Genomic DNA, 12777 nt, shown 5'->3' on the forward strand with positions numbered 1-12777 from the left:
TGATCATCCGACTAGATGTCAGCCCAGATTTTGGGTCTTTCCTCCCCAAGATTGTTCAGTGTTCTCTACCTCTGTCCTTTGCTCTCTTTCTCCCAACCCCTCACCCCCAAAAGGGAACTTGGTCAGAATTGCACCCTGATGTATGTTTGTCACCTATGGTGCAATGTCAATAATGGTGCAGTTGACTAAATAAAAGAGTAAGATAGTCTGTTTATGATTGGTCAAATTATCTATTCAAAATGGAGCAGTTCTCCAACTGTACAAACTGTTATTAAACAAATTAGAGCATCAGAATTAAGGTCCAGTATGGTCCATATTTTGTTGAATGTGTTTTAAAATCCATAAATGCACACTAATGATTTACAAATAGTCGTCTGGTATTTTCTTTGAATTGTCCTGATGAGTGCAAGATAGTTTTGACAACATCTTTCTTTTTTGCAATACTAATGATTTTACATAATTTTTGACTGAGTGTAGTTCTATAGTAGTCTTACACAGCTGATTATTGACTGCAGATTGATGTAAATCTGCTTTGCTCACTGTAAAAGAACTATATTTCCAAGCCACAGTTCTATGAATAATTCTAAAGGATTTTTATATTAGCAGAACAATACTTGAATATCATTCCAAAAGGACTAAATTTTAATGAGTTCAAAATATCTGTTGTGACTCCTCACTTGCCCTGATTATTGCTTGGTATTCTGTTGCTGCTTTGTGTAATGGACTGAGGATATTAGGATCCAGGCTCTTGCCTGACATTGTATCAAAAAGATATTTTTCAACCTATACTTCCAATGAACTGAAACATGCACTTGTGTGATATGAGTGGTTTACTATACTGAAGCAGAGTTTTCTACCCCTTGGATATTTTGCCCAGGAGGTTTTGAGAGTTATTTCAAAAGCAAAGAAACAGCACCCTGTCGGTCTATTGCATTCAGGCTAAATCTAGTAGTAGAATTTAGACAGCAGAGAGGTAATTACATGGAAGTAAACTAATAGGCCCAGTTATCAGCAGTATATTCTTGCTTAGTTCAAAATTTTAAGAGGTTCATTCTAGGATTCAAACCGAGCCTCTGACATAAAGTAAAAACTTTCCACGGAAGCTCTTTTTCACATTGCCTCAATGTGGAAACTTCCAAATAGAGGCATAAATCCTAAAGCTATGATAATAGACAATCCCCTCCTTCTGAGTGGAGCAGCTGCCTTTGTAGAACTAAGATTATTTCTCATAATCTGGCAATGCAAATATTAATTGCACCCATAGCGCAAGTAGATAAGAACATGAGCAACAATTGTTTGTTGAACTGTTACATGAGCAGCTTGTTATGCAATATATTTTAGAATGTAGACAGATGTGAATGTAGACAGATGCTTGGCGATTCAATCCTGAGTTTAATCTTCTCCCCCAGTTGCCATATACTGCACACTTCAAAGAAAAAAGGTAGTTTCTGAAGTATTAACTTCTAAGTCCGATGAATAGTTAGTGAAGAAAAGGGGTAGACTAGATTCTTTTTCACCCCTCAGTGGAGATGAAAATATCTCTGCATGTGGTTGTATGTTGTTTGCCCTGATATCGAAGTACATTTTTTTTTCAAGAAAAAATATATTAATCTAAAACCATTTTAAAATTGAAATATTCTGCTTTGGGGAGTCACAATAAGAACATCTGGATTTTTTTCAACAAACTACAACTGTTCTGCTTCCTAGAAAGTTTAAAAAATCTTCTCCCAAAAGTGATGAACTGCATTTCCATATATTCAGATAAGGAACCCTTCAAAGATTAATCGATGCTTCTCATTTGCAATGTTTTTTAAGTGAGTAAACTACTCAGTTTTGGTTTTATTTCAAGGCCATGTACTGTTTACTTTTAAAGGAAAAAATTGGTTTGGGAAAGCTAAATGCTGCAGAGTTTAAAAATGTCCCTTCACCTCTGGGCCTTGGGCCTGTGTTGATGTCAGCTTGGAATGCTGGGATAAATTCCTCATCTCTGCCACATTATCAACGTAAATTAGCACCAAATTGCAATTGCTGTGCAGTATTGAAAGGACAGCAGTTATGGGGGGAAAGAAGTGACATTTGGATCATTAGGGGTTAATCAAAGCTGATGAGTGTTGGAGTAGAGACAAGGCCTCATTGTATTAGGCTAGCATTGCCAATTCTGGTTGGGTGCAGTAGGTTTCATGACATGATCACCCGCCTCCAACTGACCTGCCCCACCACACACGTGGTTGGTTGTCTGATATGTCCATCCTTATGCTCTGCCTTCTAATGCCAATTAGAAAATGAGCAGACTCTTGGCTAATTGGATGATGTGTCTCTGTCAAACAGTCTTTCTTCCTTCCACCACCACCCTGCAATCTCCAATTTTTTTTAATATAAATGAAATTGTTCAAAAATGATGAAAAAATGCACTCCATTTTGTTGACACTCCTATGATTTTTCTCCTGGCCCATCAACCCATCATCACAGTATTTAAGTATTGCGTTTAATGTGTAAAAGATTAGGAGATACATGCACTGGCAAATTTACATGAGTTTCCTATAGGATTTTGAAATGTTGTATTGAGTACTGTCAAGGATGACGGAGCCCCTGATATTGATGGGAGGGTTTGGTATGCGGGCAAGTGGAGTTTTGGTTGGGAAGTCCAGTTTCCCCTGGGTGCCGTGGAGTTCAACTCCACAATGTGCAACTTTTCAAACCGGATCCCTGTTGGATTGTCAGTGTGATTTTATTTGGGCGGAGCACACTCGAACTTAAGGAACCTGCAGCTGCTACTGGGAGACAGTGGCATAGTGGTAATGTCACTGGACAAATAATCCAGAGGACCAGGCCAGTATACTGGAAACATGGGGTTTAAATGTAATGAATAAATCTGGAATTGAAAACTGGTCTCAGTAATGGTGACCATGAAACTATTCTTATAAAGACTCATCTGGTTCAGAAATCTGCTGTCTTGACCTGGCCTGGGATACATGTGACTCACAGCAGTGTGGTTGACTCTTAACTGCCCTCTGAAATGGTCGAGCAAGCCACTCGGTTCAAGGGATTTAGGGATGGGCACCAAATACTGGCCCATATATTAAAAAGAAATGTGTGGGAGGGTGAGGGCATCTGATCCCTGACCCAAGGGTGGGAAAGTGGACAATTCTAATGAATGGGGGTCCAATCCCAGAAAAAGTGTTTTAGAAAAACATTCCTGGGCTCAAGCAGTGCTACAAAGGCAATTGCCCTCACCTCCCTTGTTCTGCCAGAATTTTAAATTTAATTCTCAAGGCCTGAGACACCGAGCCGCCCAGGATTAAACTTGTACAGCAGGTTAACTGAAATACCAGCCTTGTATGTAAATTGCCAACCTGCCTCCTTGGAGTGGGCTGACTGCCCATTCCATGTTTTGCCTCCATTTTAAACCTGGAGGTGGACAGGCTAGGATTGGGTTTGAGATTAACATTTTAACAAACCTCACTTGACCCCAACCCACTTGTGTTTTTTGGGGGGTTAAAATTAATCCCAACATTGTTTTTTTTTGGAAAAAGGCCCTCCATACAATTGTCTTATCAGCTGACTTCACCCACCCTCTGTCTCAGTCCATTTGCTGCTAATATCGTTATATATGCTTTCATCACCTCCACACTTGACTATTCCATTGTTTGGCCAGCTTCCCATTTCACCCTCCATTAATGTCAACTCATCAAAAACTTCATGGATCTTTGTTCACCAAATCCTGTTCACCCATCACCCTATGTGACCTGTGTTAGCTCCTGGTCCAGCAATGCTGTAAGTTTAAAATTCTCATCCTTGTGTTCAAATCCCTCTGGCCTCACCCCTTCCAATTTCTGTATCCTACAATCCTCCGAGGTTTGGTGTTTCTTCAATTCTGGCCTCTCGTGCAACCTACATTCTTTTGCTCCACCATTTTAGCTGTGCTTTCAGTAGCCTAGGTCCTCCACTCTGAGATTGCCCCCTAAACCCCTCCATCTTTAAAGAAGCATCTTAAAAGAGATTTAAAAACTTGCTTCTTTGACCAAGCTTCTGTTCACCTGCTTTATGTGGATCTGTGTCAATTTTTGTCTAATTAAGCTCCAGTGAGGTGCCTTAATGTTTTATTACACTATATAAATGCAAGTTATTATGGTGGGCATACCTCCTTTCTATGACTTGCTATCCTCTCACTGGAACTCCTGTACCTCTCTTTGGAAACTTCTAGCCAACCTTTAATCATCGCATATTGTGACTATCTGTGCCAGAGTTCTGTCACTTTGTCGTAACCTAACTGTTCTGAGCTTGGACTTTCCCTCACTATCCTGTTCAAATAATCTATCCACCCAGATCAGAATCTATTCCATTCATATTTTAAAAAGATCGATCGTAGCTCCTCATTTCCTCAATGGAGCAAATCTAATTCCCGTAGCGAGCCCTGAAATTTGTGCCCCTATTGATGGGTAGGTGAGGAGGGTGCAGACTAGCCCTGTATCGGGTGAAGGACGCAGTCGGATATGAAGGCCCTGCCAATCTAGGGCCACCTCAGCTTGGCTGGCAGGCAGGAGCAGAAATCAATGGCAGCAGACTACCGTCAGATAACCATGTGAAGGGAAGAAAGGAGACTGACGTGTCGGGGCTGCAATCTGGGATGGGATGGGAGGGGAAGAGACTGACACTGGGGGTGCTGAAACTCTCTTGCCCTTCTTAGCCCACAAGGAGCTGAAAGAAGAGACCAAGTTTTAAAGCTTGACTGGGCCTCTTCTGACTAATCAGCTCTTCCCCTGTGGTGAAGTTAAAAACAAGTTGTGCTCATGTCGAATTCACCCCTGTATTTTCTTAAGTGAGGACCTTGCCCAGCGCCTGATTTGCTGCTATAGATATTACAACTGTGGAGTGGGAGATGTGGGGCATGTTTTAAAATCCATGCCTTGATGTTAAGCTGATGACTGCCCCCTGGGCCTTTTGTCTTGAGAGCTCCATGTGTTTAGTACCTGGAGAGAGAACCATGAACAACACACAATGGTCTTTGTCTTGGTGTGGAAGTTGCCAGTGCAGTGGAGTTGTTTGGAGCTGACTCTGTACTGCACTGGCCATTCTTTCTAATTTCAGCTGGTAGATGAGGTGAGCAATGGGAATCATACTCCTGTAACAAGCCAATTGCTCAAAGGTGTTTGGAGGGGAAGCCATCATGACTGGTATTTTCTGCCCAAGGACTTGACTCTTTCTGATGTGGTGTGGATGTGACTCAGTGTTACCAGAAATACTGCCAATAAAAGGTTTGGAAAAAGAAGCAAATCTATACTATTGACCAAATTGCTCTCTTCTCACCCTCTTGGATTCCCAATGCTACTGTTATGTTACCAGTTTGATTTACACAGGTATTGCAATAAGTTAGCCTTCCCTCACTGGCGTTGTAATGCCAAAATCAATCATCCCCTTGAAAATCTACATCCCTACAAAGTTAACCTGTTACTGCCACCAAGAGTGGTAGTTGGGCTGCATTGAAGTGTTGGTTGCAGTGTAAACATAAGTGAAAAGTGTTTCTGGAACAAACTGAATTAAAATCAACGGCTGGGAGTGCGGCAAATCCGATCTGTTAACCCCGAGGCCCATTTCTTTGATCTGCTACCCTCACTGTTACCAGGAGCAGATTCTTGCAATTTTGGAATTGGGGTGTAAACTGCCAACGATTTTAAATGACTCAAGGGTTGCTGATAGCTACTTTTACACTTTACAATTTATGTTTCAATAAGGTAACAGCACTTATTTAACAAAGAAAAGCCTTTTCCAAACTTCCAGACTCTTAAGCTCAAAACATACAAATCAAATAAGAAAAAGGATCCATTTGGATGTAGAAAGTTATTCTTATTCCTTTTTCTTGTAATTACACTCATTCACCAACATTTATGCCTTAACCAACTGCATTTTTTTTTAAAAAAAAGGACCTGGTCATTATCCCATGCTGTTTGAGAGATTGCAATGCACGATTGGTTACAGTACATTACAACAGTGACTACACTTCAAAAGTACCCCTCTGCTGTAAAGGCTAAGGAGTGACAGCCTTCATTTCCTGAAGGATATTATAACAACAGCGACAACTTGCATTTATATAGTAAACGTTAACATTGCAAAACATCCCAATGCATGCAACATAAACAGTTTGATACCAAGCCATATAAGGAGATATTAGGACATGGGACCAAAACCATTTGGGTTTTTAGTGACAGTTTTCAAGACCAGCTCCTCTGGTGTCAGCCCACACACAGCCAGATTTCATCATGATGGACTTTGAACTAAAACCCATGAGTAGAAGTTTTGTAGCATAACTGCTATTTAGAAGTCTTCCCCTGTTATGAGGCCGACAAATCACATGCGTGCATCTGTTTTGTGTAGCTGTTTTTTTCTGGAACGGGTCACTAGCCTGTTGCCAGGGCCTATAGCTTGAGAGCTGCCCCTCCACATCAAACATGGGTGACCAGGAGAAACTCCTGCTCTTACCACCTACCATAGGCTTGTGTTGGAAGGTTTTGCAGGTTGATATACAAAACAGTTTGGCTGTGTTATGAACGCACTTTCCACAGCCATCAGGTCTAGGGTTGCCAACCCTCCAGGATTGGCCTGGAGCCTCCAGGATTTGAAGATCAATCTCTAGGTTACTGCTGTGTGCAACCCTGGAGAAAAATGATTGGGACATTCGAATTTTTTTTTTGCCATTTTCAGTGGCCATTTCCCTTTACCAGATATAAAAATGGAGGAAAGAAAATGGCTGTTTGGCTGACAGTCAAGCATCAGTATCAAGGATAGAATACTATCCTTGTTGGGTGACTAACGGCTGGAAAAGTGGAGAAAAATCATGTTATGAAGCCTCCGAGAATATATTTAATCACAGTTGGTAACCCTAATCAAGCCCTGGAGTGTGACTTGAGCCCAGAGCTTCTGGCTCAGAAGCAGGGGTGCTACCCACTGCATCATAGACAGTACCTACATGACCATAGATTCAGAGTGATGTCGTGAGGAGGAGGGTGTGAAATAAAAATTAAAATGGAGTGTAAGCCCAACTTGCCAAAATATTTTAGTAAGGAGTTTCATTTTGAAGTAGGGCAGAAATAACCAGGACTGGAAACCATGGAGTAGGCAGCAGCTGAATTCCACAAAGATTGAGCTACACCAAGGAGGAGGTGATTCAAACACCAGGGGAGTTGGAAACTTGGGGATGATGAGCAAGATACGTGGATGGTTTTTGGCTTCTCCAGAGTTAGAAAGAATTTGCTTTTTCTTAAGATCAATGTAGGCTTCCTCCCTGTCCTTATTTTCAGTGCTCTGCAAACATGCATGTTGTCATGTGGAATGTCAAGCTAAACACTTGTTAATCCATGTCTAATAGTTTACAACATTCCCTAAAGCTTTTCCCTTTTGAAATCCCTTTCCTTTTTAAAGAAAAGAAACGTCTCTCGTCACCCAGCTGATACTGTGAACATGACTGGTATATTGCATCATTCAGCTAGCTGTTTGTTTGTTTCATCAGTGCAGCTTAGCTTGTGTATCAAATGTACATTAGTGGTAAGAGCAGTCATCTGAAGACTATGCAAAATAGTTACTGAACTGTTCTTCACCACATGGAATGCGAGAACCCAAATAGTGTAAGGTGACTGAGATGGGATGCCATATATGGACATATCTCTAGGGACACAAGGGTTTGTAACCTTTTTGTCTCATTTCTCATTACTTCCTTGATCTATTTCCTCTCACACTACTATATTTTCAGACATGTATTTGTGTTAACATGCTTGTTATAAACTTGAGTCTTACTTCAGATGTTCTATCAAGTAAAGCAGTGCTGCTCACACCCATAGGCATCGTATGATAGCATGACGCAGGGTCGCCTTGTGATCTGAACTGGATATTGTCCTGTATACTCTGTCCTGTGTACTTGTCTCCTGTCTTATCAAAGATGGGCTCAGATGAGGCAACAACTGGACATGTGGGGTATCTGTTACGAACAGACTCATTTAATGCAATGAGTATCATGTTGATATAATGAAAAAATAATTACACAACACCCACACACCAGTGGGTTGTCTTGCTCAACTTTAAATGATTTCTAATTGTCCTTCTGCCTTCTAATCTTCTGTCCCTGCTTCCTGTCTGTTTTTTATTCTTTCATGGAACTTGGGCATCTCTGGCAAGGCCAGTATTTTGTTGCTCATCCCTAATTGCCCTTGAGCTGAATGGCTTGCTAGGCCATTTCAGAGGGAAGTGACTCCAGACCCACAACACACGCACGCCAGACCAAGTAAGGACAGCAGATTTCCTTCCCTGAAGGGCATTAGTGAACTGGATGAGTTTTTCCTGATGATTTAAAGATGGTTGTATGCCATGGTGGGATTTGAACCCATGCCCTGGGCTTCTAGATTACTAGTCTAGTGACATTACCACTATGCCACCATCTCCTCCAAGTGCTCAGGGAGCTCCAAAACACAAGGGATGTGAGCTGTTTATCAGTTACTAAGACAGATTAACACACACACAACAATAATCAGTCTTTTGAAAAACAACTTTAACACTTACCTCATGAACATTTTAGCCACTTTTCATCTCTAAGATTTCATAAAATGTGGACCATAAGCCCTTTGGTTGTTTCCTTGGACTATGTACCATCTTTATAAGTCACTAACAACTCTTAACTCATTTAACCTCAAGGGTGCCACGTGTAAAACTTGAGAAAAGTAAACCCAATTCTCCTTTACTGCCAAAGTAGGGAGGTTGTGCATGTGGAAGATTCACAATTTCTAAGTAGTTCGGCCATGTTGTGATAGAGAGTTGGCGTTCCTATTGTTAGAGGCATCAATGTTCCTGTACTTCTCACTCTCATCTTCCTTGCCCATCAAAACAAAACCCTTTAAAGGAGTTCTTTCAACACTTCCTCCGTCTCCCAGATGCTCAAGCAAATTTGCCAATGTGTGCTAGGTTTATCAGTGTGTTGCCAGCTTTGACCATTCAATGTTGAACCTTACTGTAAAATTGTCTTTTCCTACCATTGTTTTCAAATGTGCCCAACTTCTGTTCTTAGTCTGAGTTTTGTCTGAAGCTTTAGTGTCTAAGTCTTAGACGTTTGTGTTTTGCTGCTAGCCTTAATAAATGTTCACCTCCTAAGACTGAACTGTTTTCCTATTTCCAGGTTACTAGACCATTGCCAGTTTTTAAACCATTTTCCCGCAAAAAGGATTTGGAACAGAGTTAATATTAATTGTTGGTGTTTCACATTCCATTCATATTTAGATGGCAAAGCTCCTGAGACAAGAAGTGGCTAAAATACTCATGAGTTGAATGTTGAATTGGTTGTTTTCGGTCTTTGGCACAATTGTTGTGTTTACTGGTCTCAGTTACTGAGTTCCCGGATCCCGAGCTCTTGGCAGAGTTTTAAACAGGAAGCTGTGACGGCAATCAACTTTTCATCAGGGTCGGAAGTCTAGAAGGTGGAAGGACAATTAGAAATTATTTTAAGTTATAGCAATGACCGTAGTGCCCTACTTCACATGCAGGGGTTGCTGATTTACTTTGCTACTTTCTCCTCTTGGGGTTACCCCTGAACCTGCTTATCTTGAGGAATATTGCAGGCCCTGCCTTTCAAACAGCTTACTGCCTGCCTGATCACAATTAGAAATTAAGAAGCATCATTCATTTCTTGGCTCCTTTGCTAATTGCCTGCCTTAATTTTGCCAGATGTTATTTGGCCTTTATTAATAACGCTGCTATCCCACTGGCTTATTCAGCTCTGAGTATTCCTTACCTTTTGACCTTTCATTCCTAGTTGTGTTTTTCTTTGGTCCCTTGCTCATGCCAGGTAGTTTAAATGAATCACACTGACTGGTTTCATGTTCTTAGCTTATGGTCAGACGGTGCTTCCCTTATAAGTTCCCATTACATACAACGTTAATTTGAATGTCTTTTTTATTTTGTTTTATTCTCGGGATGTGGGCATCACTGGTATGAACAGTATGTGTTGTCCATCCCTAGTTGCTCTGAGAAGCCGCCTCCTTGAACAAGTGCAGTTTGATGCAGCTGAATGACTTGCTGGGCAACTTCAGAGGGCACCTGAGTCATCAACAGATGCTAGAATCATAGAACAGTACAGCACAGGAGGAGAATATTCAGCCCATCATGGCGGTGCTCTGGGGCAGAGCTATACAATTCCATTCCCTGTAAATAAGGAGAAACTACTTCCACCGGCAGGAGGGTTGGTAACCAGGTTTAAGATACTCGGTAAAAGAACCAGGTTGGGCTGGGGAGGCGGCGGGTGGATAGATGACAAGTGTTTGTTTGATGTAGTGAGTTATGATCTGGAATGCACTGCCTGAAACAGATGGTGAAAACTGATTCAATGGTGACTTTCAAAAGGGATTTGGATAAATAGTTAAAGAGGAAAATTTGTAGGTTTATGGGGGGTGGGAAAGAGCAAGTGAGTGAGACTAATTGGCTCTTTCAAAGAGCTGGTGCAGCCATAACCAAAATGGCCACCTTCTGTGCTTCATGGCTCTGCATTGATGGGCTGAATCATGGCCTCCTGTGCGATATATGATTTTGCATTGTTTAGTGATATAGTTTTTATTGGACCTGTGCTTAGACAGGTTTTCATTTTTCTTTTCTTTGATGGGAGGGGTCTTTTAATTCGGCATTTCAACTAAGCGTGAACTGGAGTCTGAAAAATCGCATGAGTCTGGTTTAGTTGTCAACCTACTGAAAAGGTCAGAAAACGTTTAACATAAAAAGCCCAGCAACAAGTTGTTGCAGACTTGAACAGATCCCATTTTGTCATTCCATGATATCTCTGAACAACATGGCATGACTTGTCACTTTATCTCGCAGTGAACTACACGTTACGATTTGTGTTTAAGTAGCGGTTCGTGGTTGTTCTTAATTGGTAAGAAATTGAAACTTTTACACTGGGATACAGTGTGGTGATGCTGGGGCAAATTGATGCTAGCAATACTCAGAAGGCCAGGCTGCATCTGTGGAGAGAGAAATGGGGTTAATGTTTCAGGTTTGATTGAGCTTTCATCAGCACTGGGAAAAGTTGGAGATGTAATGCATTTAAGCAAGAGCAGTGTCAGTGAGGGGGGAATTCTGATTCCAGAACTAAGAATTCCTGTTAAAATGTCAATTGTTTCTCCATAGATGCTTCCTCACTTAATTTGTTTATGGGACACGGGCAAGGCCAGAATACATTGCCCTTGATAATGTGATGATGAGCTGCTGCCTTGAACCACTGCAGTCCATGTGATGTAGGTGCACCCACAGTGCTGTTGTGGAGTGTTTTTTCAGGATTTTGACCCAAATACGATGAAGGAACAGTGACATAGTTCCAGCTCAGGATGGTATGTAACTTGGGAAACTTGGTGTTCCCATGTGCATGCTGCCCTTGTCCTTCTAGTTGGTGCCACAGGCCCAGTCTGGCAGATGTCCATCAGGAATTGGCCAGCTAACATCGGTAGTGGTTCTATAGACTCAGTCTTGATGGACATTGAGATCCCCCAACCAGAGCCATTCTGGGGCCTTTTGACCCTCAGTGGGTGGGAATCAATAGGTGGTTTCCTTGCCCATGTTTGACCTGATGCCATGAGACTTCATGGGGTATGGAATTGGTGTGGTATACGGTCCCATCACCTCTGGTAGGTCTGCCCTGCTGTTGGGACAAGACAATTTCTTACCTATTGATGGAGAAGTCTAATTTTTTATTCTCTCATGTGATGTAGGTATTACTGGCTAGTCCAGCATTTATTGCCCATTCCTAACTGCCCTTAAGGTGGTGGTGAGCCACTGCCTTGAATCGTTGCAGTCCCATGTGGCGTAGGTACACCCACAGTGCTGTTAGGGTGTTCCAGGAATTTGACCCAGTGACAGGGAGGCAACATACCATCCTGGATTAACCTCTGTGGCCACAGAATGCCTGTCTCTACCCTTAACTATAAAATCCCTTATTTTGCTTTTCCAATCTTTCTTCTGCCTTGGATCTCATGGGCCTTTTTAAATCTGTCATCTATCTGGGACCTTGTCAACAGCCTTGCTAAAATTTGTTAACTACATCAAATGTCCCTTATTAACACTCCTTGTTGTCACCTCAAAAAAAAAATCAAAGTTAATCTGACATGACCTTCCCATAACAAATCCATGTCGACCATCCTCGTTTTAATTGCACCCTTCTAAATTCTCTTTTTTTCCAAAAACTTTTATTCATTCTTGAGATGTGGGCTTCGCTGGCTGGGCCAGCATTTATTGCCCATCCCTAGTTGACCTTGAGAAGGTGGTGGTGAGCTGTCGCCTTGAACTACTGTAGTCCATGTGGTGTAGGTACACCCACAGTGCTGTTAGGAAGGGAGTTCCAGGATTTTGGCCCAGCGACAGTGAAGGAACGGCGATATGTTTCCAAGTCAGGTGAGTGACTTGGAGAGGAATGTGTAGGTGGTGGTGTTCACATTCATCTGTTCCCCTTGTCCTTCTAGGTGGTAGAGGTTGCAGGTTTCAATGGTGCAGTCAAAGGAGCTTTTGGTGAGTTCCTGCAGTGCATCTTGTAGATGGTACACACTGTTGCAACTGTGCTTCAGTGATGGAGGGAGGTGCATGTTTAAAGTTGTGGATGGGGTGCCAATCGAGTGGGCTGCTTCATCCCGGATGGTGTTGAATTTCAAATGTTGTGGGGGCTGCACTCATCCAGGCTAGTGGGGAGCATTCCATCACACTCCTGACTTGTGCCTTGTAGATGGTGGATATGCTTTGGGGAGTTGGGAGGTGAGTTACGCA

General features: G+C 42.0%; 1 protein-coding gene across 1 annotated transcript in view; it reads left to right on the forward strand.

The window, feature by feature from the left end:
• LOC144684639 (14-3-3 protein gamma-B) overlaps positions 1-12777 on the forward strand; it is a 70390-nt gene that overhangs the window by 18989 nt on the left and 38624 nt on the right. The window lies entirely within an intron of this gene.

This window comes from Cetorhinus maximus, chromosome 9, assembly GCF_964194155.1.
Source record: "Cetorhinus maximus chromosome 9, sCetMax3.hap1.1, whole genome shotgun sequence".
In the NCBI taxonomy this organism is placed as follows: Eukaryota; Metazoa; Chordata; class Chondrichthyes; order Lamniformes; family Cetorhinidae; genus Cetorhinus; species Cetorhinus maximus.